Source organism: Pleurodeles waltl, chromosome 1_1 (genome assembly GCF_031143425.1).
Source record: "Pleurodeles waltl isolate 20211129_DDA chromosome 1_1, aPleWal1.hap1.20221129, whole genome shotgun sequence".
Lineage (NCBI taxonomy): Eukaryota > Metazoa > Chordata > Amphibia > Caudata > Salamandridae > Pleurodeles > Pleurodeles waltl.
In genome coordinates, this window is record NC_090436.1 from 629,539,993 (window position 1) to 629,566,434 (window position 26,442).

Genomic DNA, 26,442 nt, shown 5'->3' on the forward strand with positions numbered 1-26,442 from the left:
ATACCAACAAAACATTGATATAGTAGGACCCTAAGAACAAATGAAGTGTGTTACCTGATTCTTTAGCACAGGTACCATGATGCAAAATAAAAGGAAGATACCTCGCATCAGCCACCTTCTGACAACAGTTCACTAAGAAACAATAAAGGTAAGCATGTATGAATCGAAGACGTAGCTTCACTCATCAGCAGTTCAGGTAAAGACCTCTGGAGTTGTGGTGCTCATTCAGCTGGTTTATTATCCAATAAAACTGTACCTGATTCCAGGAGAGGCTCCTCCATACGGGCGGAGGAGCATCGTTCCCCCCACCAACAGCAATCTCTGCAAATCCTTTCTGTAGGGGCGGGGCATTGGGGTGACGAGCATAGGGGAATGCACAGTACACTCCCCTCAGAGCGCATGTGTGTTTGGCTGGCCGTCTCTGGCCTGCCAAACACACATGCGCACAGGGCTCTCTCCAGCCCAGCAACCCGGTTGCTGGGCTGGAGAGAGGCTGCACAGGCTCCTAGTTTGAGCAGCGTCAGGATTGGCTGCAGGGCGGCTGGGAGCCTGTGCCTGCGTGCAACAACGGAGTGGGAGAGAGGAGTAGCGTGCAGCGGAGGAGGTACATTTACATTTTAAATTTGTTTTTTATTAAATGTAAATGTATTCATCTACCCCGACTCTCCTCGTGCGCTGCCCAGTGAGCTGCAACTGCCTGATTCACAAGCCTCTTTGAACACTGAAATTCAACTTCAGTGTGCAAAAACAACTGGAAAAACCTGCAAGTATGATGGATTTTACAGTGCCCTATGTTTATAGTTAGAGATGGAAATATGGGTTGGCCTCTGGGGTGGTCACTGGAAAGACAGACACCCATAAGTTAATAACTTTGAAGGCAGTCATATACCTTGCCAAAGATTCTTTGCATCCAATAACCTCCGAAAACAGATTTAGGTAACTGTACAAATGGAGCGGAAGGGTTCTGTAAACATCCCCAAATTTCACGAAGGTGCAGAAGAAGGGACACTTTTTCAGATGTAGAAAAGAAAAAATGTTTAATGCAGCTGTCTCGATGAGCACCCCCCTCTTTTCCTGGAAACAAGCTCATCATCTCTGGTGGCTCTCGACACAAGCACAGTCAGGGAATCATCAGACTGGACACTAAAAGTGTAAAAAAGGAATAATAAGGCAGCAGGCACTTTCAATCTATGCAGGTAGGATCTGGACCAACATCCCCCCTATCCATCAGAACCACTTCCATGCTTCTCCAATTTAGCAAAGAGTTGTAAGTGCACGTATTTAAAGAATACTATATCACAATGCTGTAACAGAACTGAAACAGAATCCAGTTCTCTTGCCTATTATTTCTTGATTGTATGCTTGGCTTTGACCCTGTAGAATGGTCCACTGTCTTTTGGTCTTTTGGCCAGGTTTGTGCTATGTAAATACCACATACAGACAAAGATAGATACTAATTTCTTCCACCCTTTGTTTTGCAAATTGTGTGTCTGACAGACAATCCACACGACCAAAATTAGGGAAGCAGCGGTACACATAGCGATCTCAGATATAAACCGACATCCATGCAAAACAGTCCTTAGTGTCTGGGCAACTTGGCTTTCTCTCCACTCCATCATTTTTACCTGGATTACTCACTTAGACAAGGTAATTAACGGAACATGGCTCTAATCAAAAGAACTATTCCAGATGATCAGTCACCAGGTAATAAAAAACTGGAATCATTATGTGGCCTGGTGAATAGAAGGTCAATGGCTAACAACAAAGGAAATCCGTCACATTATAACTGGGATATAAAAATAGGCATTATTAGTCACACAGTACTGTTTTCATCAACCTTTGCCTCCGATTTGTTTATTGCACATACCACATGTATGTAATGTTTTCAACTGTAATAGCCTTTTGCAAGAGGGGGCATTGTATTTTAGAGCATTTCGCAACAGAATAGCTGCATTTACATGCAACTACCACTTATGAATGTATAGGTCCATTGCCTACAACTCACCAGGTGTTTGATTCTGGGTTAAAGCTGCGTGGATCTGAAACCGAACTTCACAGTACAATTACAGAACTTCCTAGTAAAATGTCTCTTGCATACTGTTAGAAATTGGGTTACTGGTTGACTGATGTATGAACCGTGGTCAGACAGCAACCACAACCCTAGTCAGGGTAAGGTACAAGCCAACCCCAAATTAACCTGTGCTCACCCTCTGGTAGATCGGAACAGGGCAGTCAGGCTTAACTTATAGGTAATGTGTAAAGTATTTGTACAACAGTAAAGCAGTAAAAACACCACACAAAAGAAAAACAAATCAAAATGTAATAAATAAACCAAGACCAAAATGGCAAGAATCCAATTAGTAGAATCAGAGATATTGAATTTCAAAATTCTTAATTAAAATAGTGCCAAAAAGTGTAAAGTGTCAACTGTGAAGATCCGGTCGTGCTGGACCAGGACAAACTCACAAGTTCAGGCCGACTGCGATAGAGTGCAGGCAGGCTACAGAGACCCAGTTCGCCCAGCTGAACAAAAGTACCTCTATTCCTGGTTTGTGGAGTGTGGTGTGGATCCGCATTGAAGATGCATTGCACAGCCAAGACGATGCGTCGGTTTCCAAATGCAGCGAGGCTGTGTAGTGCAGTCTTGTTGCATTGAAGTCAAAGATCCCTCAATGGGGCTTGTGATGTGAAAAGCGGCATTGGGGATGCGTGGCACAGTCAAGGTGATGCGTCAGTTCCCATGATCAGTGAAGCTGCAATGCGAGTTTTAGTGTTGTCGCTGAGGCTGCCGTCAACAGGAGATGCGAGGACCTGCTCTGGGAAAGAGTTGCACAGTGGCGGCTCAGTAGACGATGTGTCGGTCTCAAGATGCAAGTAGCTAAGACGATGCAAGTCTTTTTTGATGGGTTCAATCTACACAGCGGTGTCGATTCATCGGTTCTGCATGAGGTTGTACTGCGCAAAAGAGAATGCATCAGTTCCATGGAGTCCACAGAAGGCGGAGTATCTTAGGCCCGCTTTCAAGGGTGTGGTACTGGGGTGGCACCATTTGGCAGCGTGGACTCACAGATGCCATTGTCTAGGTGAAGAAGCAGGTTTGTTGGAAGTCTGTTATGTCCTTGAGAGTTCAGATCAAGAGGCCAGTGAACTAGCCTTTGGACTCACTCTGGGTTCAAGAGAGATGCAGATCCAGTTCTTTTCACCTAGGCAAGAGGGCAACAGGTCAGCAGAGCAGGAGTCAATAAGAGTGCAGTCAAGCAGAGTAGCAGTCCTTCAGCAGCACAGCATTTCTTCTTGATGGAGTATTCATAGATCCAGAAGTGTACTGAAGTGGTGGTGTATGAGGTTCTCCTTTTATCCACAGTCGTGCCTCTGAAGTGGGGAGAAGCTTCTAGGGCATGCCTTTGAAGTGCACAGATGCTCTGCCTTCTCTGACCTGGCTTCAAACTAACTACAGGGGTTATGCAACCCTTTGTGTGGTGACAGGACATAGCCTATTCAGATATAAGCCAGGCTGGGCCCAGGCTCCTCCCATCTATCCTGCCGGTAATGGCCCATTAAGCCACACCGAAGCTTCCATTATGCGAGGCCTTCTAGGAGGAATACACAAAACCCAAATACACCCAGTCCAGTGAGCTAAGATAGGCTGCAGGCACCAAATGGCTGAGGCAAGAAAATGTCTACTTTATAAATTTGTAATTTAAAAATCAGCCTTCACTATAGTTTAGGATTTTAAATTACTATAACAGAGACATCAAACTTGAAGGGAGTATCTCTTCCCATTTGGAAACTACACTTATAAAATGTAGTAAGGCAACTCCAATTTTATCTTACAGGAGATAGGCCTACAATATGATTATAGACTCTTTCACTACCGGAGCATGTAAAACATAAATATGCATATCCAATGTGCCCTTTGGGCTCTGTAGGGACTACCTTAGGGGTGACCTATATGTATAGGACAGTTTGGGCCTGGCAAGAGGTTTACCTTGCCAGGTCAATATAGTAGTTTAATACTGCACACACAGGTTCTGCAATAGCAGGCCTGGGGCATGCTTAGAGGGCTTTTTAAGTGGGTGGCACAATCACTGCTGCAGGCCCACTAGTAGGATTTAATGTAATGCACATGTAGTGCCACTTTACCAGGGACTTGTACGTAAATTAAATATGCCAATTGGGTACACAACATCTATTATGTTTTAAGTAGATAGCACAAACACTTTAGCACTGGTAAAGTGCACAAAGTCCTAAAACTAACAACAAAGAATTCAACAAAAAGAGGAGGAGGAAGGCAAAAGGTTTGGGGATGACCCTGCAGAGAGGGCCATTTCTAACATATATGTTTAAGTGGTTGTCTTATGTTATTTTAACACATGGATAATTATTGTGTTATTACTGGTTCTGACAGCTAGTTAATAAATGTCCATTTGGGGGCCCTATGCTCACTGCGCCATTGAAAACAAGTTACATTTGACTGAAGATCCCCACTCATAGCAAAACATGTCTTGGGATGCTTGTGTTCTGGTTCACAAAAGGCCTGGCTTGGCAGGTTGGTCTGTACTATTCCTACTGTAACAAGATCAAGTCTGATTTGCATATGGATAGGTCCTAACTGTGGTATAGCTATATTGAGTATGCTGTACTTCAATTACAACTTATACCAATGACTCAGAATAAAGCATTTAACCACTCAACATAGTTCAAAATAATTCTATGCAGCTAGATCAAATGCAGTGTCACAAATTACACAGCAGGCATAATTTGTCTTCAAAAATCGAGGGGAGACAGAATATCTGTTCATGGCTGTAATGGTCACTTTTCAGAACTTGTTTCAATTTCTGATACAATAATCTCTTCCATCAATCATAAAGAGTTTTGTCACTGCTACCACTCTTAAGTTCTCTTGTATATCTCTTGTATACCTAGGACTGAAATTAACCTATAAGATTTTAGGATCAGCGCGGTCTTCTTTCTTGTACAATGGAATGGGGGATAGCCAAGATAGCAACCGGAAAACACTATGGCCTGATTATGGGTTTATGGTCTTACCACTGTACCGCCGGTCCCAAGAAGAACCCTGAGGCGGTGGGCTTCCGCCTGCCGTATTACGATGTTTCTGTTGTGCTGGCAGTCTCACAGTGGTGGTCTTCCGACAGAGATGTACCGTCATGCTAGGAACCTCACTTTCTGAAGGTTTTGTTCCACAGCACACAGTCCTCTTCTAACACTGGAATATTGATTGTGCCTATCCATGAGGGAAAAGGGAAAATGTCTTCTTATACCCGTAGGCATGGTGCCAGGCACTCAATGGTATATTACACATCTGTAGATGCCTCCTCTTTTCTCTCTATCAGGGGCTGCCGCCCCCCTTTGGCTGATCATCAGAGACAACGTATAGAGGAGGCATAATGGCATCACCATGCATTGTTTTCTACTCAAGCAATCTTTTTTATTTAGGGACTGCTTGTTTAGCATGCCTTTCACCAAAATGACCGTTGCCTAGCATTGTGTCTGGAGTTGCCAGGTGCTATTTAAGTAAAACTGTTAATGAGGAAACAAAACTGAAGCAATTTTAAGTCCCTGGGTCTTTTGCTTTAGACTACTCGGTTTCAGACTTTTAAAGTGAGTGGATTTTATAGATTCTCACTCACTGTAAATTCTGTGAAAATAGTCAGAGTGCTTTCTTCCAGTGTCTGCCTTTTAAGTTATTGACCACTGCTGCACAGTTTGGCTAGGAGACTCTGGGCTGCTTGCACATGAATACATGAGCACACATGTATGCACATGTGCACGTGCAGAGCGTGTGAGACAATCGTCCAGCTCAGTTCAATAGCTGCACAAAGGTAGCCAGTCACAGAATGTACCCTTCAGGGATTGGTGCTGACCTGATGTCGGCCTTATAATGTAAGATGGCATTTATAGTGTACATCTGTAGTAACTACAGAAAATGAAATGTGCTTCACTGATTTATACGCTATGGTCAAAATCTATACAAAAGTAAGGTTCTGCCCTACACAGTCAAGAGATGTAGGTCAGTCACCAATCCTAGTTTAGAAATATACCCAAAGTGTAGTTCCAAAATGACTTTAGTGATATACATACTTCCTATAGGAATCAGGATTCATCATAATTCTCTGGCTCAGTTCATAATTAGATTCCAGGAGTTCGCCCTCACCCCCGTACTGTGACAAAGTAAAAAATTCTGCTAGCCAGTAGATGGACCAAAGCCCTCCACACAGAATACTGCCAGTTGCCAGTGTGTGGATCCGCTCCTGGGATAAAAAGAAGGGGTAGGGATGGAATGTGCTTCATCCAATTATCTTTCGTACTGCCCCTGGCCCGGGCAAGCCAAAGCCCACATCAACAAAGGAGGACAGCCAGACTTCTGGAGCCAAACAAAGGAGGGGGTTCCCCTTTGATGCTTTGAAGGGAAGGGGGAGAGGAGAGGCAGCTATAACAGTTCCAGCGGAATCAAGACTCTATGGGACAAGCAGCCACGTTGAAATTTCCCAGAATGCTGTGCAGAAAGGTTGGGGCTGGAGTGGAATGAAGATGCGTCATCATAGGTATTTCCATCGGCCTATTTGAACATATGTGTGAATTAATGCACAGTATTTAGTATAGTGTGCATAAAAATTTACCTTTCCTATCTTATAATAAAAAAATATGACTGCAGGACAGTGATTTATTGAGTGGTGTTTGTTGCATACTAGCAAACTGTGGTAATAGCACACACCATATCCCTAGAGTAGGCCCTGAACTGCTCAGCTTCGCTGACCTGAAAGAGTTAAGTGCTAAAAGGGGTACTTGGTTTCCAGGAGGAAAATGGTTGCAGACATATAATTTGTGAACTGCCCATATTCTTTTCAGCTTATAACCCTTTTTCTATTTTGGGTGTTATTGTAAATTGTTGGTTATCTTCTGTTTCTCTTAAGGTGCAATGACGGGTTGTGCTTCAGCATAGATCCCAATACAAAGTGGGATGCCGCTGAAACTTTTTTGTACTTAGGAACAACGAGCAGCTGAAAATAATCGCTTAATAGGAAATAGTGAGACTCTCGTGTTTTGATGTACCTAATGTTCATATGATTCTGAAATCAATCTAAGCATCCACAGGAAGCAAATGCAATTGTTATGTGATTAACACTTCTCTACTTGAATGTGGTTCCCATCCATCCCTCCAAAACCCTATCTATGTAAATAATCCTTGCAGTCTTGCAAATTATCAGAGCATTCATTAGAATGGTGATATCACTTGCATGCGCCTACAGTCTTAACCATCTGTCACCTCGGGACAGACTAATATGCCAAAAAAAAAAAAAAGGAATTTGTGGCCTTGGAGTACTAAGATTGCTATTTGCAAATCTTTTTTATACAACCAAGTTAGGTGTAAAATGGGTAACATTTGCATTTAAATCCTGGTTCCCAGTATTAGTATTTGTGAATTTTTACACCCATAAACTCCACTTTATGACTTGAGAAAATCCCAAAATATAGCAGAGTTTTCCCCAGTAACAAGTGTTGGTTTAGGAGGTGGTGTTGTCAGGAGGAGAGAAAGGCATAGCAATACAAAGTGTCGTTATCTGGTTGTATTTAGAAACATTTTGCAAGTTGTTTCTTACCATGATACACATGTATGTTTGCTCGTACAAAAGGTAGAAATAAGTGTGCTTGAGGGATGGAAAATGTATGCAACACCCCCATATTTACAGAAGTTTTATGAGAAAGAGGTTCTCAAATTGGAAACCGATTTCAACAATGAGAAAGTAACACGTGAGGAATCCACAGGTAGCTAATGTATCCACCAGAAAAGTCGTTACCGAAGGTAAGTAACTCGTTCTTCTGATGGATACAACTACCTGTGGATTCCTCACCTAATGAATAGAGTCCCAAAGCAGTACCACTCCCGGTGGTGGGTGCCGAAATGGTCAAACCAAGAAATCCTGCAGCACTGACCGTGCAAAATGGCCGTCCCTTCTGACCTCAGAGTCCAAGCAGTAATGCTTCGCAAAAGTGTGAAGGGACGACCAAGTTGTGGCCTTGCAGATGTCGACCACAGGAACACCCCTGGCCAAGGCCGAAGTGGCCGACTTAGCTCTGGTGGAATGAGCTCTAATGCCATCAGGAGGATCCTTCTTTGCCAAAGAGTAACAGATTTTAATGCAAAGAACAACCCACCTGGAGAGTGTTCTCTTGTGGACTGCCTTTCCTCTCCTCTTGCCCACGTATCCGATGAACAGCTGATCCTCCAGCCTGAAGTCCTTTGTTCTATCAATGAAGAAGCTTAACGCCCTCTTTGGGTCCAAGCAATGTAGTCTCTCTTCCTCCTTTGAAGGATGAGGCGGAGGATAGAACGTGGACAAAGTAATCGTCTGGGCCAAATGGAAGGGTGAAACAACCTTCGGGAGGAAAGCAGCCTTGGTCCTCAACACCACCTTATCCCCATAAAAAGTTGTATAAGGGGGTTTTACTGATAAGGCTTGCAACTCACTCACTCTCCTTGCAGATGTTATAGCCACCAGGAAGACTGTTTTAATAACCAAATACCTTAAGGGGCAAGAATGCATAGGCTCAAAAGGGGACCCCATAAGGAAAGTGAGGACCAAGGACAAATCCCATTGAGGCATAACGAATGGTTTTGGAGGATATTTATTTAGAAGACCTTTCAAGAATCTGAGAACAATGGGGGATTTAAATAACGATGGTTGGTCTGGAAGACAAATGAAGGCTGACAAAGCCGACAAATAACCCTTAATGGTAGCCATTGCACAACCTTTCTGCGCTAGAGACAGAGTAAAAGACAAAACGTCCGACAGATGAGCATGTAAGGGATCAATCTGTCTCTCTCCACACCACATAACAAATTTAGACCACCTATTAGCGTAGATAGATTTAGTGGAGTGTCGCCTGGCCGCTAATATAACATCCACCACATCAGGCGGGAGAGAGAAGGAACTCAGGTTGCCCCGTTCAATCTCCAGGCATGTAGGTGTAGACTCTGGAGGTTGGGGTGTAAAACCTGCCCCTGCGACTGCGAGAGGAGGTCTGCCCTGAGAGGGAGACGGAGCGGAGGGCAAAGCGAGAGTTGGAGAAGGTCGGAGTACCACACCCTCCTTGGCCAATCCGGAGCTATTAAGATGACTTGGGCCCGGTCTTGGCGAATCTTCCTCAACACTCGAGGAATCAAGGGTATGGGGGGAAACGCGTAAAGCAACTGGTCGCACCAGGTTATCAGAAACGCGTCCCCCAATGCTCCCCGCACCGGATACTGGAGGCTGCAGAATAACGGACAATGCGCGTTCTCCAGAGTGGCAAACAGATCTATCCGAGGAAACCCCCACATCTGGAAGATTAAACAGACTTGATCTGGATGGAGACGCCACTCGTGGTCGGCCGAGAATTGGCGGCTGAGACTGTCCGCACGTACATTCAAGACCCCGGCCAAATGATTTGCTACCAAGCAAATCTGATGGTCCTTTGCCCAGGACCATAGTCGAAGAGCTTCTCTGCAGAGAAGGTACGACCCTACTCCTCCCTGTTTGTTTATGTACCACATCGTGGTAGTATTGTCCGTCAGGACCTGTACCGACTGACCACGAAGGGAAGGGAGGAAGGCCTTGAGAGCCAGACGTACAGCCCGTAACTCTAACAGATTGATATGAAACATCTGTTCCTCTGGAGACCAAAGTCCTTTGATCTCCAGATCCCCCAGATGAGCTCCCCACCCTAGAGTGGAAGCATCCGTTATAACCGTGGCCACTGGTGGCGACTGCGCGAACGGCTTTCCTTGTGAAAGATTGTTGCTCGCAATCCACCACTTCAAGTCCACAGCAGCATCTCTGGAGATCTTGACCGCACCTTCTAGATCTCCCTTGTGTTGAGACCACTGCCTTCGGAGGCACCACTGAAGAGCCCTCATGTGCCAGCGAGCATGCGTGACCAACAGTATGCAGGAGGCAAACAGACCGAGCAGACGAAGGACCTTGAGGACTGGAACTACCGCTCCATTTCGAAACATTGGAACCAATTCCTGAATATCTTGAACCCGTTGAGGAGGAGGAAAGGCTCGATTCGATGTTGTATCCAGTACTGCCCCTATGAACAGGAGGCGTTGAGAGGGCTCCAGGTGAGATTTGGGCACGTTCACCGAAAAGCCCAGGTCGAACAACAACTGGGTTGTTGACTGCAGATGATACGACACAAGCTCCGGGGACTTGGCTTTGATCAACCAGTCGTCCAAGTAAGGGAATACTGCTATCCCCTTCCTTCTGAGCTCTGCCGCAACCACTGACATCACCTTCGTGAAGACTCGAGGTGCTGAAGTAAGACCAAACGGAAGGACCGCAAACTGATAGTGCTGCGACCCTACCACAAACCGGAGATACTTCCTGTGTGACTTGAGTATCGGAATATGAAAATAAGCATCCTGCAAGTCGACAGACACCATCCAATCTTCTTTGTTCAATGCCAAAAGCACCTGTGCTAGGGTCAGCATCTTGAACTTTTCCTGATTGAGGAACCAATTCAAGATCCTCAGATCCAGGATCGGTCTCAACCGACCATCCTTCTTGGGAATCAGGAAGTACCTTGAGTAACAACCTCGACCCCTTTCCTGCTCCAACTCCACCGCGCCCTTTGAAAGGAGGACTTGAACCTCCTGTTCTAGCAACAGGAGGTGTTCTTCTGAACAATAAGATGGGCGGGCGGGATGGGGGGCGGAAACTCCCGAAAGGGAAGGGTGTAGCCTTTTTCCACAATACTGATAACCCAAGTGTCCGTTGTAATAGTCTCCCACTTGTGGAGAAAATGCCGTAATCTTCCCCCTACAGGAGAGGAGTGAGTGGGAAATGGTGGAAGCCTAAGGCTGCTTTCCCTGCTGCACCCCTCCAGAGGACGAGGAAGAGGCAGAGTGCTGTTGAGAGGCTCCTCTGGTGTGGGCCCTACCTCTCCCTCTAAAGGATCTATATGGGTGGGAAGAGGCGGGTTGCTGGAACCTCCCCCGAAAGGAAGAGGAGGAAGAGCCACGCCCAAATCCACAAAACCTCCTGAAAAACCTGGAAGAGGCAGAGGAAGAAGGAGCTTGCAGCCCTAACGATTTGGCTGTGGCCCTGCTCTCTTTAAATCGCTCCAAGGCCGAATCTGCCTTTGCTCCAAACAGTTTGTCCCCATCAAACGGGAGGTCTAATAGGGTCGACTGCACGTCCGCAGAAAACCCTGAATTACGGAGCCAGGCCTGTCTCCTCGCCACCACAGCCGTGCCCATCGCCCTAGCCACCGAGTCGGTCGTGTCCAACCCAGACTGGATAATCTGGGTTGCGGCAGCCTGGGCGTCCGAGACAACATCCAAGAGTCCCTGGGGAAGCTCCGTAAACGAAGATGAAATATCATCCATAAGAGCATGGATATATCTCCCCAGAATGCAAGTTGCGTTGGTGGCCTTCAACGCCAAACTTCAAGATGAAAATATTTTCTTGGATTGCGCATCCAGTTTTTTGGAGTCCCTGTCTCCAGGTACCGTCGGGAAAGATCCAGGCGCTGATTTCGATGAACAGGAGGCTTGCACCACCAAGCTCTCCGGCGTAGGGTGTCTTGAAAGAAAGCCAGGGTCAGATGGTGCAGCCCGATATCTTCTGGCCACAGCCCTATGAACCGCCGAGGAAGATACAGGCTTCTTCCACACCTCTAACACCGGATCAAGCAAAGCCTCATTAAACGGCAAGAGAGGCTCCGCTGCAGCAGAGGCCGGATGCAGCACCTCCGTCAATAAATTCTGCTTCGCCTCTGCCACCGGCAAAGGCAGGTCCAAAAAGTTAGCTGCCTTCCTCACCACCGCGTGAAAGGTAGCAGCCTCCTCCATATACTCCCCTGGAGATGAAAGGTCCCACTCAGGGGAAGTATCCAGCCCACTGGCCATATCCAGACCATGCAGTCCATCACCAGAGTCCTCAACCTCTCCTTCCTCCAGGACTCGTTGGTACTCCTGCTCTTCCAAAAGACGGAGAGCACGCCTCCTCGAATGTAGTCTCTGCTCAATACGCGGAGTCGACATGGCCTCTGCCGAAGTCGAAGATCGGCGCCGATCTCCAGAAGCATCCGACGCCACATCTGGCGCCACAGGCAGCTTCGGCGCCGATGAAGGAGCAGGACGAAGAGATCTTGGAGCCGATGGACCCACCGGAGTCACACCATGAAATCCCGACATCGACGGGATGGAAACCTCCGGAGCCAATCCCTCTGAAGCCACCGGAGCGGCCACCGGCGCCGACACCGGCGCCGAGCCCACATTCCCAAAAGGGAGAAAGGGCATAAAGGGTGCCGGCCGAAGAGCCGCAGGATCACCCAATGAAAAGGCCAAAGGCCCCGAAGGACCAGCCGGAGCACCTCCTGGAGCCATCTGCTGAAAGATGGTATACATCGCATTCAGAAATGCGGTACTATCGGCTCCAGGGGCGGGAAAAGCCGGATACTGAGGTGCCTGGATCGAAGGCGACCCCGACGCCGGCCTCGATGTCTGCGACGCCGGAGACATCACAAGAGGCTGCATCACCTCAACCACAGACGCTTGTCCAGGCGAAGTCGGTGACGCCGGAGAGGGCAACGGCATCGATGGATGCGGCGTGACCGTGGGACGGACCTCCCAAGTCCTCCAACGCCGAGCCGAAGGCGACCTCGAACGAGTCTTCTTGCTGGAATGAAGCCGTGAATCTCTACGGCGCCGGGAGTCTCGATGACGCCGATGAGGCCTTGGCGAAGAAGACTTTTTGTGATGTTTTTCCTTTCTCTTCGACTTCGCCAGGAATAGTTTAGCCTCACGTTCTTTGAGGGCCTTCGGATTCATGTGCTGACATGAATCGCAAGTCACGACATCGTGGTCGGAGCTCTAACACCAGAGACAGTCGGAGTGAGGATCTGTAACGGACATCTTGCCCCCACACTCTCGACAGGGCTTGAAACCCGACTTTCTCTGAGACATTGTTACCGCAGAGAAGAACTACGCAGCAGAAAATACACTGTAACTACTAAAGTAACAGTAGCTCCCTCGAAGATAACCGTTTCGAATGCACGGAAAAAAGGGAACTGACGTCGGCACGTCGGCGAGGACCTCTTATTGCCTGTATGACGTCAGACGGCTTCGCGTGGGCTAGAGTGACGTCCTCGTCGACGTGCAGAGACTAGGAAGAAGATTTCCGTCGAATGCTGGCGCCATGGGAGTATTCATTCATTAGGTGAGGAATCCACAGGTAGTTGTATCCATCAGAAAGAAACGTTACGAGGATGTCTATGACATGAGTAAATTTCCATGTGCACCCTTGTCAATCTTTATAAATTACCTTAGTTTAGCACTGGTCACAGCCTGCCCGGCAGTGTTCCATCACAAGCCTACATAAAACATAAACCCATTTGTCAGGTAAACATGTTCTAAAGCTTTAGGACCTCATTATGAGGCTGATGGGCCGATCGGCGGCCTGCCAGCCCCGTGGTGAGAAGACATGAGGTTTTCTCACTGGGCATTTTATGACTTTCCCACTGGCCTGATGGGCGGGAACCAAGTGGGAAAAGTGCTGCAGCATTATTTCTGGCTCATAATACAGCCGGCAGCAGTGCTGCCGAATGCAGGGTGTACCGGCTGAGCAGACAGCGCACATTTCAAGGGTGCTGGGCAGGGGGACCCCTGCACTTCAATGCCATGGGGGCCCCCTGCACTTGTTCTCTGCCAGCTGTTCCATGGTGGGGAAGCCGCCACGAAAAGGCTGGAGGAGAACAACGTTGTAATCAGCACGACGGTGCTGAGTTCAGGGCCACCGTGGCTGACTACAAACAAGACTGCTGTCAGCCCGTCGGGATCTCCAATCCTGGAAGGGACGGCAGTCTGTAGGCTGTTCCGCCCACATATCTTGTAATGTGGTGGTAGGACCACCTCAGCTGCAGCCGTCACACTGTCACCGCAGGACTAGCGGTCCTAGGACTGCCAGCCACGTAATGAGGGCGTTGGTTCACAAATGTTTTAGTACAACACTGTCTATTTTGGTGTGAAAGAAAAGGGTTTGTCGAAGTAGATCCTAAGATCTCGATTTTAAGAATCAGGTTCTGTAGAAATTTACACCCAAAGATAACCCTTACAGCTGCAAAGAATGCATTGGCATGTCATATTTTCTAAATATCATGTTTAGAATTGTGGGCTGGAAAAGAGATATCATGGTGATGGCCAATGAAATTTCACAAAACCCACAAAAGTGTAGCATTCATTAACATTTGGCATAATGTTTCTCACCCTGAAAGACATGTAAAGCCGTTTTGAAAAAGAAAGAAGTAAATGGGCTTGCAAAAAAACGAAAACAAAAAAAAAAACACTATGGGCCAGATGTAGCAAAATCCGTTTTTGCGACTTGCAAATTGCGAGTCTGAGCGACTCGCAATTTGCAAGTCGCAAAAACGGATGCAGAATGGTGTCTCAGACACCTTCTGCGACTCGCTATGGGGTCGCAAAGACCCACCTCATCAATATTCATGAGGTGGGTCGCATTTTGCGACCCCATAGCGAGTCCCTGCACTCACAGGGATGGTGGCCTGCTGTAGTCAGCAGACCTCCATGTCTGTGACTGCTTTTTAAATAAAGCAGTTTTTTTTTTTTTCATTTTGCGGCCCGTTTTCCTTAAAGGAAAACGAGTTGCAAAATGAAAAAAATACCGAAACCATTTGGTTTCGTTTTTTTCCAGAGTAGGCAGTGGTCCTGGACCACTGCCTGCTCTGAAAAAATATTTTTGTTGACATTCACAAAGGGGAAGGGGTCCCACAGGGACCCCTTCCCTTTTGCGAATGAGTTACCACCAGTGTGACACTGGTGGTAACTGCGAGTTGCTTTGCGACCGCATTTGCGGTCACAAAGCAACTCTGAATTGCGATGCGAGTCGCAAATAGGAAGGGAACACCCCTTCCTATTTGCGAGTCGCATTCCCAAATTACGAGTCGGTACCAACTCGCAATTTGGGAATGAGCATCGCGTTATGCCATTTGCATGGCGCAAACTGCAATTTTCGCAGTTTGCACCATGCAAACGGCATCCTACATCTGGCCCATAGTTCCACAGAGAAGTTAGAACGGGGATTCTGGATAGAGTAAAATTATTATGTTTGTTAAAATAAACTGCCACTCTTCCAGCTTAAAAGATAGGCAACACACATCCTTTCATCTCTAAGAAGCCCCAGACATAGGCCACATTTGGACCTTAGAGCGGAGTTTGCAGACGCCTACTGAAATCCATCTTTCATAAAAGTGCTCGAAAGTGGTTACAAACTTCCAAAGAACCAACATGGATACATAACTACGTATCCCATATTCAGGAAATCGTAAAAACCCAATTTGCAAATCATTGTATGCAACTCTTAAATCACTATAAAAGCATTAGGATAAGAACCACCTGCATATATACTCGTCATAATGGGTTTTCCTTCAGGATAATACCCCACTATCTGGCTCATGTCTTTTTTTTTAAGTGTAGCCCAAAACCTTGCTTTTCTTAAGGACAGACATTCCGTCTATACTATATTGTTTACTATTTTGTTTTTTAAACAACGGGTTCTTATGTAGACATAAATAAAGAATGGATGCATAAATACAAATCAAGATAAACTATATTTTTCATTACCTACATCACCACACAATGACAATACAAACTCTTGGTAGAAAAATGAAACCACTTAATTCTGTGTTTGCAACTCAAATATGTTTATCATTGGCTTGTTTTCTACCTGACAAAGGTGAAGTAATCTACATTTTTATCGTCCCGACAGCATTTAATCTGTTTGAAATAAGACGACCCCCTTTGTCAGCCTGACATTCCGTAATGAGCACGATTTGAATAACAGCACAATGACATGACAGTCCTTTTACCAAGTACAATGTTTCCTTTTACAATTAACAGCAGCCAAGTGTGAGGCCCAAGTGTGCAGGAAAACAAGTTTCAGATCAGCATTTTTAAAAATAATGCCCCTGCTGTGCCATTCAAAGACAATTTCAAAAACAAAGAGCTCCCTAGGAGCAAATATAGCCTTAAATGCAATCTACGACCCTGAGCTCTAACATACAAGAGTTAAGCGATTTATACTCCAGTAAAAGATGCTAAAGGATATTATCGTAAAGCACATTTCTATAGCTGATGTCTAATGCCAAAAAGATTACAAAATCATATTTTAATCTTGGAAAACATAATACAGCTATCTAATCCGGATGCCACTAGACAAATTATTTCTGTTTCTGTAGCTCATGCAGATACTAGACAGATTGTGTTGCAAAACACGATGCTTTAAGAATCCCTGAAAAAAAATGTGCCAGTGATTTACTCTTCTGGTTATGGCAGCAGATCGCTTTGCCGCCTAATTCAATTTCTTTTCACAATTTCATAATAGATTAGTAAGTAAATATATCTCCACATACTTTCTTAAACTAGCATGCTCCCTTTCTAGCTCGCACGCAAGAAAAGCTCATGCAAATCTATGATTTATAAATAGGTTATCAAATAGAATTGATGATAGGCTAGCATTTCAAGGAGGCACAGTGCATCAAAAACTGTATGCAGGATTGAATTTATTTATAAAGCTACGATGGAAAGAAGTTCATAGGTTGTATGGTGCAATGATGTATCAAAGTACCCCACCGTGAATTTTAAGAGATTATTAGCAGGGCCATCACAATACTTTTCATGTACAAATACAACCACGTAAAGTCACTGAAACAAAATTAAATGACAATATATTGGTGATGTACTGTTGAACAGAAGAGTAGTTGCACATCATAGAGAATAATAGTTATGTGCAGGACCATTGGACTTAAGCAAGTCCCCGGCAATGGTGTTTTCCTCTTTATCACAGATTTGTTGCATTTGCCACATATTCAACCATTTGCTGCATTATTTCCAGATTTTGCCAAAAATTGAATTCCACCCGAAACGGGTCAAAAGTTGCTAAACAAATAGTACTACATGTAGTTTTGAGTAGTGGTGCATCCTTGGAAACTTCAACAGAAATCTTTCCGCTGCTGATTGCTGTATTCATGCATTATCCTTGTACTAAGGAAGTGCATCCTCGCCCAGAGAGCATGGATAGTTGTTGACAAAATAACACTATAGTAGTGCAACAGAGTGTGCCACTTTATGCATGGCATATAATTTGCCTTTTCATGCTTCTTAGGTTTGGTCAATCATGTTGCATAATTTGATCCTCCACTGTTATAATTCCAGTGGCCCTGGTGTGGGCCATGAATAGTAAAAATGATCATGTAACCCATCAAAGTACCAAAGCTGCAAACTAACAGCTTCTACTGCAGTGATAGAGAGTGACATCTATGCACCTTCAGTTCATTTTTTCTCCTCTTACTGTTAACAAACGCAACAACTTTCATATTTTTGATTCCCTCTTATCACTTTCCAACTGGTATTCTCAACTTCTGTGTTGCCTGGTGGCATATCCAGGAAAATAGTGCAATGGGCTGATGTAGTCAGTATTGAAATCTCAGTGTAATTTGCCTGACACAAGTCCGAACCTGTTAGTACAGTCTAGGGAATGATAAAGGATTTTTACAACATTCAAAATGGCTACAAATTTTTAAATCTCTTTATTGACTACACTCTGAATTGGGGTCATTTTTATTCAGATGTAGTAATCACAGATCAATTATTTTTAGTATTAATTCAGGTACTTTTTTTACACAAACCAGTATGAGGTCAGTTTACTGCAAAAATCAAAGTTGGTTGTGGGTGAGATAAATTTCCCAACCCTAGTATGTTACTAGCTGTTTATCCTCTTTAGATTCATGTAGTTAGTACCAAGTTAGTTTGTTTATAGAGACGTTAAGCATGATTTATATGTTAGCAGGAAGGGAACTCAGTAGCGTTGCCAACAGATTTCCCTCCTGGTTCGTCTGCCCAATTTCATTTTGGGTGGACCATCAGTTTGGCTATGACAGACAGTTCTCTGTCTCTGCTGTGGCCAAACGTCCTAATGGCTTTGGGGACTAAGGGCCATCAGAAAAATGGCTAAATGTCTACCTCCCCAAATTAGATGGTGGACAGGTAGCTTTTCACTGTTGTTCACCACCAGGCAAAACCTGGTGGTAAGGGATAGTAAAATCGTAATGATGGTCCCCCACAATGGAGAAGACCCCCATGGAAAGTGGAGTATTATTCTTTTCTTTATTAAAAGAACTACCCTGTTCTACAGTGCGCATCCTGGTGACGCAGCCCTGGTGCACAGATTAAAAAGCTTATTGGCAGAAACTGCTGTGACAGGGGTTCTTGGTAATGCTTTTATAAATGACCACTTGCTTGGAGTTCATTTATCTGTTGAGTTCATTTATCTGTTAGGCAGGTGGACCTTCTGGTTTGTGAATGGTCATTTACTCCGTCCACATGGCAGAATAACAGGCCTTCTGCCCAGATATAAATCTGAGCCTTTATTAGAAAGTCAGTAAACCGTGTAAACATAAACAGCAAGCTTCACAAAAAACAATATTTACATGTGCATATTAACATCGGTTATCAACCAAATGGATTTATACACACTTAAAATCCTGCCATAATATCTGAATGTTTGTATGATTAAGTCCGCTCACAGATTAGGGCTACATGCAAAAAGTTCTCTAAAAAATGTGCCAGTTGGTAGGGGGTGTAACACAGGCCCCTGTAGTGCAGGGGGTCCTTAACCCTTCAGAGGAATCCCATTCATCCTAGGTGGAATTAATATCTGTGAGATGCGGGAGATGCAAGGGGCCTCTCATCACATTCTGCAGATGGCCCCATCATTTTGTGTTACACCACTACGAGTTGTCGCAAATGCCGAATATGAACATTTGCACCCTGAAGAGAGCCAGAGATATACTCCTGCCAGAGACACGTGGAGGTCTGTACCTAGGATGTGAATGAGTAGGGAACATACCCAAAATCTGAATGGTGCAGCCTAAATGATTTTTCAAAAGGGAAACATTTTCCTAGTAGGGAATTAAAGGAAAGAGTTCAAAATTCAAATGCGCTTTTTTGTTTCATTTCCGCACATTGAAATGTAGACTTAAGTGAAATTTTTGTGTGTGTGAGTATTCCTTGAGGTCAGTGACAGAGCACAGATTCCAGGGAATAAAACTGCAATTCTATGTAAATTCGAAGAGTCAGATATTTTCACTAGAACTAGGTGTAACCCGAGAGTTGAGTGGTAATGACAAATGGTGGAAGTCTACAGCTACATCCACACTAGTACCACTATACATTAGCCTGATAAATATTTTTTTTTTAAAAGATTACATAGCAGAACTCGGCAAAGCTTGAGCCATAAAAATTCAAGAAGTTGAGTAAGTCAAACAAAACTGGATATATACCTCAGTATATACGGAAAACAACAACTGAACATTATGTACATCTAACCTAATGCTGCTTGAGCTCTGGAGTTAACCACTTACTCCAAACTCACAAGAACACGTTAGCATTTTTTAGGCTTACCCAGATCCGCAGAAAACAACAGGACCTTAATCTAGAATGACCTGGATAATGAACATCATTTAAAAAACAGATTTTCCATACAGTGGCGACGTTGCCCTTTAGCCCTGCTAGATGCGAAGACAACCTTTTAAGACTGCCTTTAGAAAGTGGTGTTTTCGGCACACAAAATGAGCCCTCCAGTTTTCACTGAGGTTTCAGAAATATTTCTTGCCTTGGCTGTCCCAAACAAAGTGTATTGTATATTTTCAGCCTGGATCAAAAACTGCATACTTTGGTTATTACCCTTTTAGTAGGAAGTTTGCAAAGTTCTTCTATATCAAACTACTTTTTACACCTAAAATGGATGTGCAAGAAAAATACAAGACTTTTGGCTCGCAAATCTCTTATTCCATGTCTTGTCATTATTCAGCTTACTGAAAATGATCTTTAAAGCACTTTCAAAAACAATAGGACAGAAAGTCCTGAAAGAAGTGAAATTATTCATTTTAAGTAAACATGCTGCCAATTTTAATTAAGAAACGCTTTATTTCCACAGAGCCTTTTGGCAATGCCAATTCAGGAGAAGCACAATGGGGTTTAATAGTACTGCCAAGACTTGAAATTGAACCCCCTTTACTGTATTTACCTTTGTGAATGCTTCAGCTAATTTCTGGCTTAATGATATTTTCCTGCAGTTTGTCATAGAGGTCCTCAATTCTAACCTCAACAGGGGGTTCTGCAGGGAAAGGAGTACCAGACCCAAATGTAGCAATGAGTATTTAAGCTGAAACGATTAAACAATGTTCAATAATGTGACGAGAACATCCTGGGTGGGAGCGGACATGGTAGTAAAAACTACTTAATTTAAAAATAAACCTTACATCAACGACATACCTTTGCCAAATGCACTTGCTAAGATATCTCACCTGACAGACACTGTTGTTTGACATAATTAGAGTAGGTTGAGAAGTGCTACGCAGCAAGCGTGGTAAAAGATGAGGAAACCTCATTCTGACTGGCGGGTCTAGCACATTACACCCCAAACACAAGAGCGGACATTTATTGTATTATTTGAGACAAGGGTTGGGGGCACTATTCTGAAATAACTGCACAATCTCCCTCCTCCCATGTAAGAGATCGTGAAATGAAGGCAACAGGCATAGATGTGCATGACACCACGTCACTAACCCCAAGAGTGTCATACTGGACCCCCATGAACATGTTCTGTATTTCCCATCGGTCTCGCTTCCTACCTAGTAGAAGTGGACAGTTAAGGACATGAGAGACACACAATGGCGCCTGAGGCCTTTGCTCAAACTATCAATATCCCGCAGCAGGAGCTGTCACTGGGGAAGATAGGTGGGCCACATGCACACCTCCTGTTCCAACGGTCAGTGTGTCACAGCAGGAGCTCGTAGAGGGGAAATTTCGCCCCACGGCTGCAGAGCACTCTAGGTGGCAAAACCACCACTGTGAACCCCTGGCCACCATAGGCCGCTGTCAGTGAATGACAGCAGCAGCATGATTTGTGCATGCCAGTGTGGGCTGCTCCCTCTACTGCTGTCTTTCAGTGATAAAAGGGAGACAAGCACGTTTAAGTAATTTGCCAAGTACTATCAAGGAAATGACACTGTAGCACCATTGTTTTAAATGAAGTCCTTCATATTTGAATTTTGAAATACCATTTGGAGTCTTCAAATTGAGCATCTGATTGGTCAATCAATATACTGAAGATCCTAATTAAGTGTCACCAGCGTTGCTGACAGTATTCAATTGTATTTGCTGTTTACATGGATCACTGTTTAGCCACTCAACCTGTCAGAGTATTGAAAAAATAACATATTTTTCTATAGCACTTGATACTGCCGTTCTGTCATTTCTAAGTACTTACAATAACAGGTGTTACTAATAACCTTTTTAATGGTACTCAATTTACAAACTCGGAAAGGTGGAAGACTGAGTTGGCTTTGTTGAGATTTGACATGTGCCCCGAAGATCACGGCAGAAATCAGACACAGGTTTAAGTCACTGAGCCAGTTTGTCGGCTGTGCAGTGTCCTTGAGAAATATAGAAATCAACAACAAAATATGGGTCAGGTATTGTGTCAAGTCTAGACAAAAAAGATATATTATTGTTAATTTTACATTTTTTTTATTTTTTATTTTTTTTTAAGTACTGCTCCATTGTTTTTGCCTCCGACTTTTCAAAACTCCATGAAGGAAAAAGTCTTTCCATGAAAACATTTTCTAATGTTAGCCTTGGACTATGCTGTATTTTGGGTTTTTAGTGTACTTGTATATCACTATGGGCATCATGTGGCTGTTGAGACCGAGGGGACGTTCTCCTAAAAAAACATTACTCCAGTCTCCAATAAAAGAGAAATCTGCACTTTGGCAGCACAGGCTGATCAATTTTATTTTCGCGGAAAAAAATCGAACAGTGCATTTTGGCTCAAGCCAAGCCTTGCCAGTATTATTTCTTGTAAACAATGACATAAACAAAGGACAAAACTAAAAAATATAACGAACAATGTCCTGGCCTGTTGTCCCCATCGTAATTCACTTAATAATGCATGAAAGATGATTATATTTGTGCAATTGTAAACATAATTAGTTCTTATGTTACCAGGGATAACTTCCTCCATATTCTATTACTATTCATAGTATATTCAAATATTGCTTCTAACACTGGTGAACCAAATTAAACATACAAATTAAAGAAACGTCAGACAGCCCGGTTGATAAATTCTCGGGGGTCTCCATATTGGAGTGAGCAAAATGTAATCTTTTCAAACCTTTTCTGCTTCTGTTACTCATCAACACTGGAGCAGACTTCAGTCCAGAACATAGGATTTCACATAGGCTTTCATCAGTCACAAAAAATAATAGAGTTCTGCAATCACATCTTTCAAAATAGTGACAGACCTGACATATCAATCAGTTGCTAGAAGGAGAAACATTCAGGCCCTGGGCAGGATCTCAGACAGGCTGATAACACTTTATTCAATTGACTATTTTGTCATAGTTGCAAATTACAGAATGTCTCTTGTGGGCATTTAAACGGATTGACTTAAACCACTGTAGAATCCCTCTCAGGACTTATGCCACCTCTCATTCTTCCCAAAAGGTGCATATGTTGATTTATAAATGCTTTGGTGACCAAGGCCCAGGACATACAAAAGAATAGCACCCCAATCTATCCAGTCCATCCTTCATTACTTCCGTTCACCACAAGTAAACATCTCTACTAAGTCAGACTAGTAACTCCCTTCATTTGCCCTCTATCGTATGCTTTCACAAAGTACCAACGCATTCTTCTTTTTCTCTCAAACATTCAAAGGACCCCGTTACACCATCACCACCACACTGGCCACCCATTATTGACCTTTAGCTCACACACAAACTGCACATAACCCTGGGCGGTTTCTTCAAACATATCAGCTCAATGCCCATGCCGAAGGAACCCTCCATCACTTCCTCCATGCTTGGTAACTGCAGAAGAAGACATTATTGTTCATGTTACTCCTATAACAAGGAGGTTGTTACCCAAGATAATGAATACTGTAGTCACTGTACCCCTCTAGACGTGTTGACATCCAAGTTCCTTCCCAGAAATGGCATTTGTATGCCCGACATGCAGTTAGTAATTTCTTCACCCTGATTAATGCCAAACTCTGATCACACTCAAAATCTTCAACCTCTAAGCACTGATCAGCACAGTTCACCACACAATCCTGCTGTGCTCTTTTGCCTACAATTTGAGCCCCACTTCCAATTGCTGCTACCACATTCTTGACCACAAACACAATGTGTCTTAACATTATCCTGAGTACCTCTCAAGGATGTAAACTCCACTCCATTCTCTTCAACATCTCTATGACCTATAGCATCCATGTAACGGTATTTGGATGAACTTTAAAATTAAAGTCCTTTAAAAATGTTCTCACTCAGGCAAATGTCTTACCTTATCTAAGAGATAATGAAGAAGTAAAGACAAACAAATCCATCCAAAATGTAAGCGCCAATCCTGGCCATTGGTCACATAATGCATCAATGCACTCACCCACATCTCACTTCTAATACCTTCTTCAACTCCCCTTCACTATTGTCAGACAAGTCCTGAATCTAGGATTCAATACAGATGTGAAAAAAGTATGACCAATCAAATTGTCAATGTGTCTAAGAATGCATAGTGCCCACTTGGAATGCCTATCTATGTCATCCAGGACCTCCACAGAGCAGACAATTGCATCTTTATAAATTACATCTATACCGTTATCTTGAACTGTCAACTGGACATACTCCAGCAACAAGACTGAAAACTGACTTCAGAGGAAGAGAGCATATTTCTCTATCCCTAGTTACCGTCCATTTCTGTAACAATGACGCATGTTAAACTCCAACGTTCAATTCTCCTCAGGAAACCCCAACCTGCTCATTGCTTTCTCTGCCAGTGAATTTGTGGAGCAGAGAAACACTTTACTGTAAAGTCCTCATGACTCTAAACAGCTTCACATTTTGCGCCAGGTTCAGGCCATTTTTGGATTTATTTTGTCCATCCATATAAATCCTCTGGTCTTCACTCCTTGGACTGTACTCCCTTCCTTCACACTGAGTCATTGCCTCCACAACTTGAATAACCTAAATCGGTCTCCTAATACTGGAAATATCTATGATCCATTATTTAAACATTACTGCTGCCTCAGTCGACAAGAATATCTTAATTAGTGCAGTGCAACTAGTGCACCAAGGTAAGCCATGAAATACTACTGTTCCTTGGACACCAAGTCCAGAAGCATTTTGAGTTACAGTGTAGGCAAAATGTACTAGACAAGCTAAACGTAAATTACGTTTATGAAAATGGGAAATCCTTGCCACCATGCAGACCTGGAGATGCAATGCTAGAGATCATACACATGGTGTTTAAGTGTGAAATGTTTGTACTTGAAAATGGCTAGAATTTGGCAGATTAAGTCACATTTTTATAAAATTGTTCCTATGAAGACAGTCTTCCACAAACATAAGCGTAATGCAGTTAAATCAGTCTGGATGATACAGACGTTACATGAGAAATGTTTTATAACTAGAGCTTACACTGATCAAGAATGATTCATTTTCAAATCAGATTTTCTCCCTCATTATAGTATACACAGTACCTGAGCCGTCCCCAGGGATGGAGTCCCATGGGCTTCTATGGGCTCAGGGAAGGGGAAGGCACGTTCCCCCGTCCCCGTAATTTAAAATGATGTATTAATTACTAAGAGGTCGGATTTTCGATATCACTGTGAGGCAGCAGTGCAAAAGTAGGATGTAATGAAATGAAAATTAGTAGCTAGTCAATTCTATTGCATTTTTGTGCACACAAAATCACACAGAAGAGTGGACCTCAGATACGCCCCGCTGACATCGTTCCATTTATGGAAGTATACTAGTGCACGCTGCTGGATCAGTATTCCTGTTATTTGAAGAGTATATTTGGTTTCCTAAGAGAGTGGCTTTACCACAAGACTCATGAAAGAAGGCAACAGCAACCCACAATGTGGTATCATATCCAGTACAAATTAAGTATTTTCACTATTATCGATCAAAGGGCTGGAGTATTAATTGGAAATTTGCTAACACAAAGATTTTAAGGATGCTGCACTTATGAATATACTTATTATTACCAACGTTTGAAGGGCTCCACTTTTTAAATGTTTTCACAAGTTGTGTGACAGAGGGGTATATGAGTGTCACTGATAAAAAAAAATATGTTAGGATATCTTCATGAAAACGAAAACTGAAAATTCACATGCACGAATATTTATACAAAGTTATGTGTCTTAATTTACCATTCTCCTAAGATGATCCTCTTTTGGCAATTCCTCCATTATTACCTAGAATAATTAATTTTTCTTTATGATTATAACTTGAGTTCCCAAAGCCCAAGGAAAAGCCATTTTAGGACCTAAATTAAAAACTACAGTACTTGTTTTCTTTAATAAAGCATATTAATTAGACAACTGCTAAGATGGCTACATACCTAACATCAATTATATTGTTACAAACGCAACTGAAAACTTTTAGTATTGTACAATTCTTTTCAGAAGATGAACAATGATTCTGTTTTTCTCTGCCTTAACCACGCATTTCCTGGACAACAAACATGCGTGCTTAAGGCAGAGGAAAACACACTCAGGATCGGGAGAGGAAGCGGTCAGGTAAGTGGGGCTGGGGAAGGGTTGGGGGTAGTTTCAGGGGTGGGGGTTGGAGTAGTTTTAGTTTTTAGGGGCGGGGTAGTTTTAGTTTTTAGGGATGGGGTGGGGGGTCTGGGTAGGATTATTTTTAGGGGTGGGTGTCGGGGTAGGATTGTTTTAGGGGCAGGGGTGGGGGGACCACATGCTGGAACCATGAATGCAGGTCAACGCATGCATTTACCAGGCATGCCTTTACAATGAAAAAATCATTGTTAAGGCGTACGTGGTAAAGGCATTCGTGGTAACAAACAGAAACATTGCTCTAAACTGAGAAAAATAAGATACTTCTTATGAGGTCAGGAGTTTCAACCTTTATTGGCTCGCATTCAGAATGCACTGTCAAAACTGACCATGGAAAAAAAATAGTCAGTTTAATTTTCCAAAGACAACAAAATCTCTTAATGCCCTTTCACTGCTGTGTTCATATCACCATTCTTTCATCTGTGGGGCTTCCAAGAACCACACCAATCCAATCTAGAAAGGTGCATCAATAGGTGTATCTGTTTGCTGCAGTAGCCTGGATGAATTCTCCCAGTTGCAAATTGAATCCTGGTGAGATGGCCAAATCTTTCATGCTTGGAATTATTTTAAAGGACTACCACCGACAGAGCATAGCGCACATTATTTTAAGTGCACCAAAACTACTTCACTCTATCTGCTATATACAGAAGAAATATTATTAATAATATAGTCCATCAAAGGTGGATGTATTCAGATTTTTTTAATACAGTTAGATCTCCTTGTA

The 26,442-nt window shown here is 43.6% G+C and overlaps 1 protein-coding gene across 2 annotated transcripts in view; it reads right to left on the reverse strand.

The window, feature by feature from the left end:
* The window catches only part of KCNN2 (potassium calcium-activated channel subfamily N member 2), a 558,376-nt gene that overhangs the window by 272,592 nt on the left and 259,342 nt on the right, over positions 1-26,442 (reverse strand). The window lies entirely within an intron of this gene.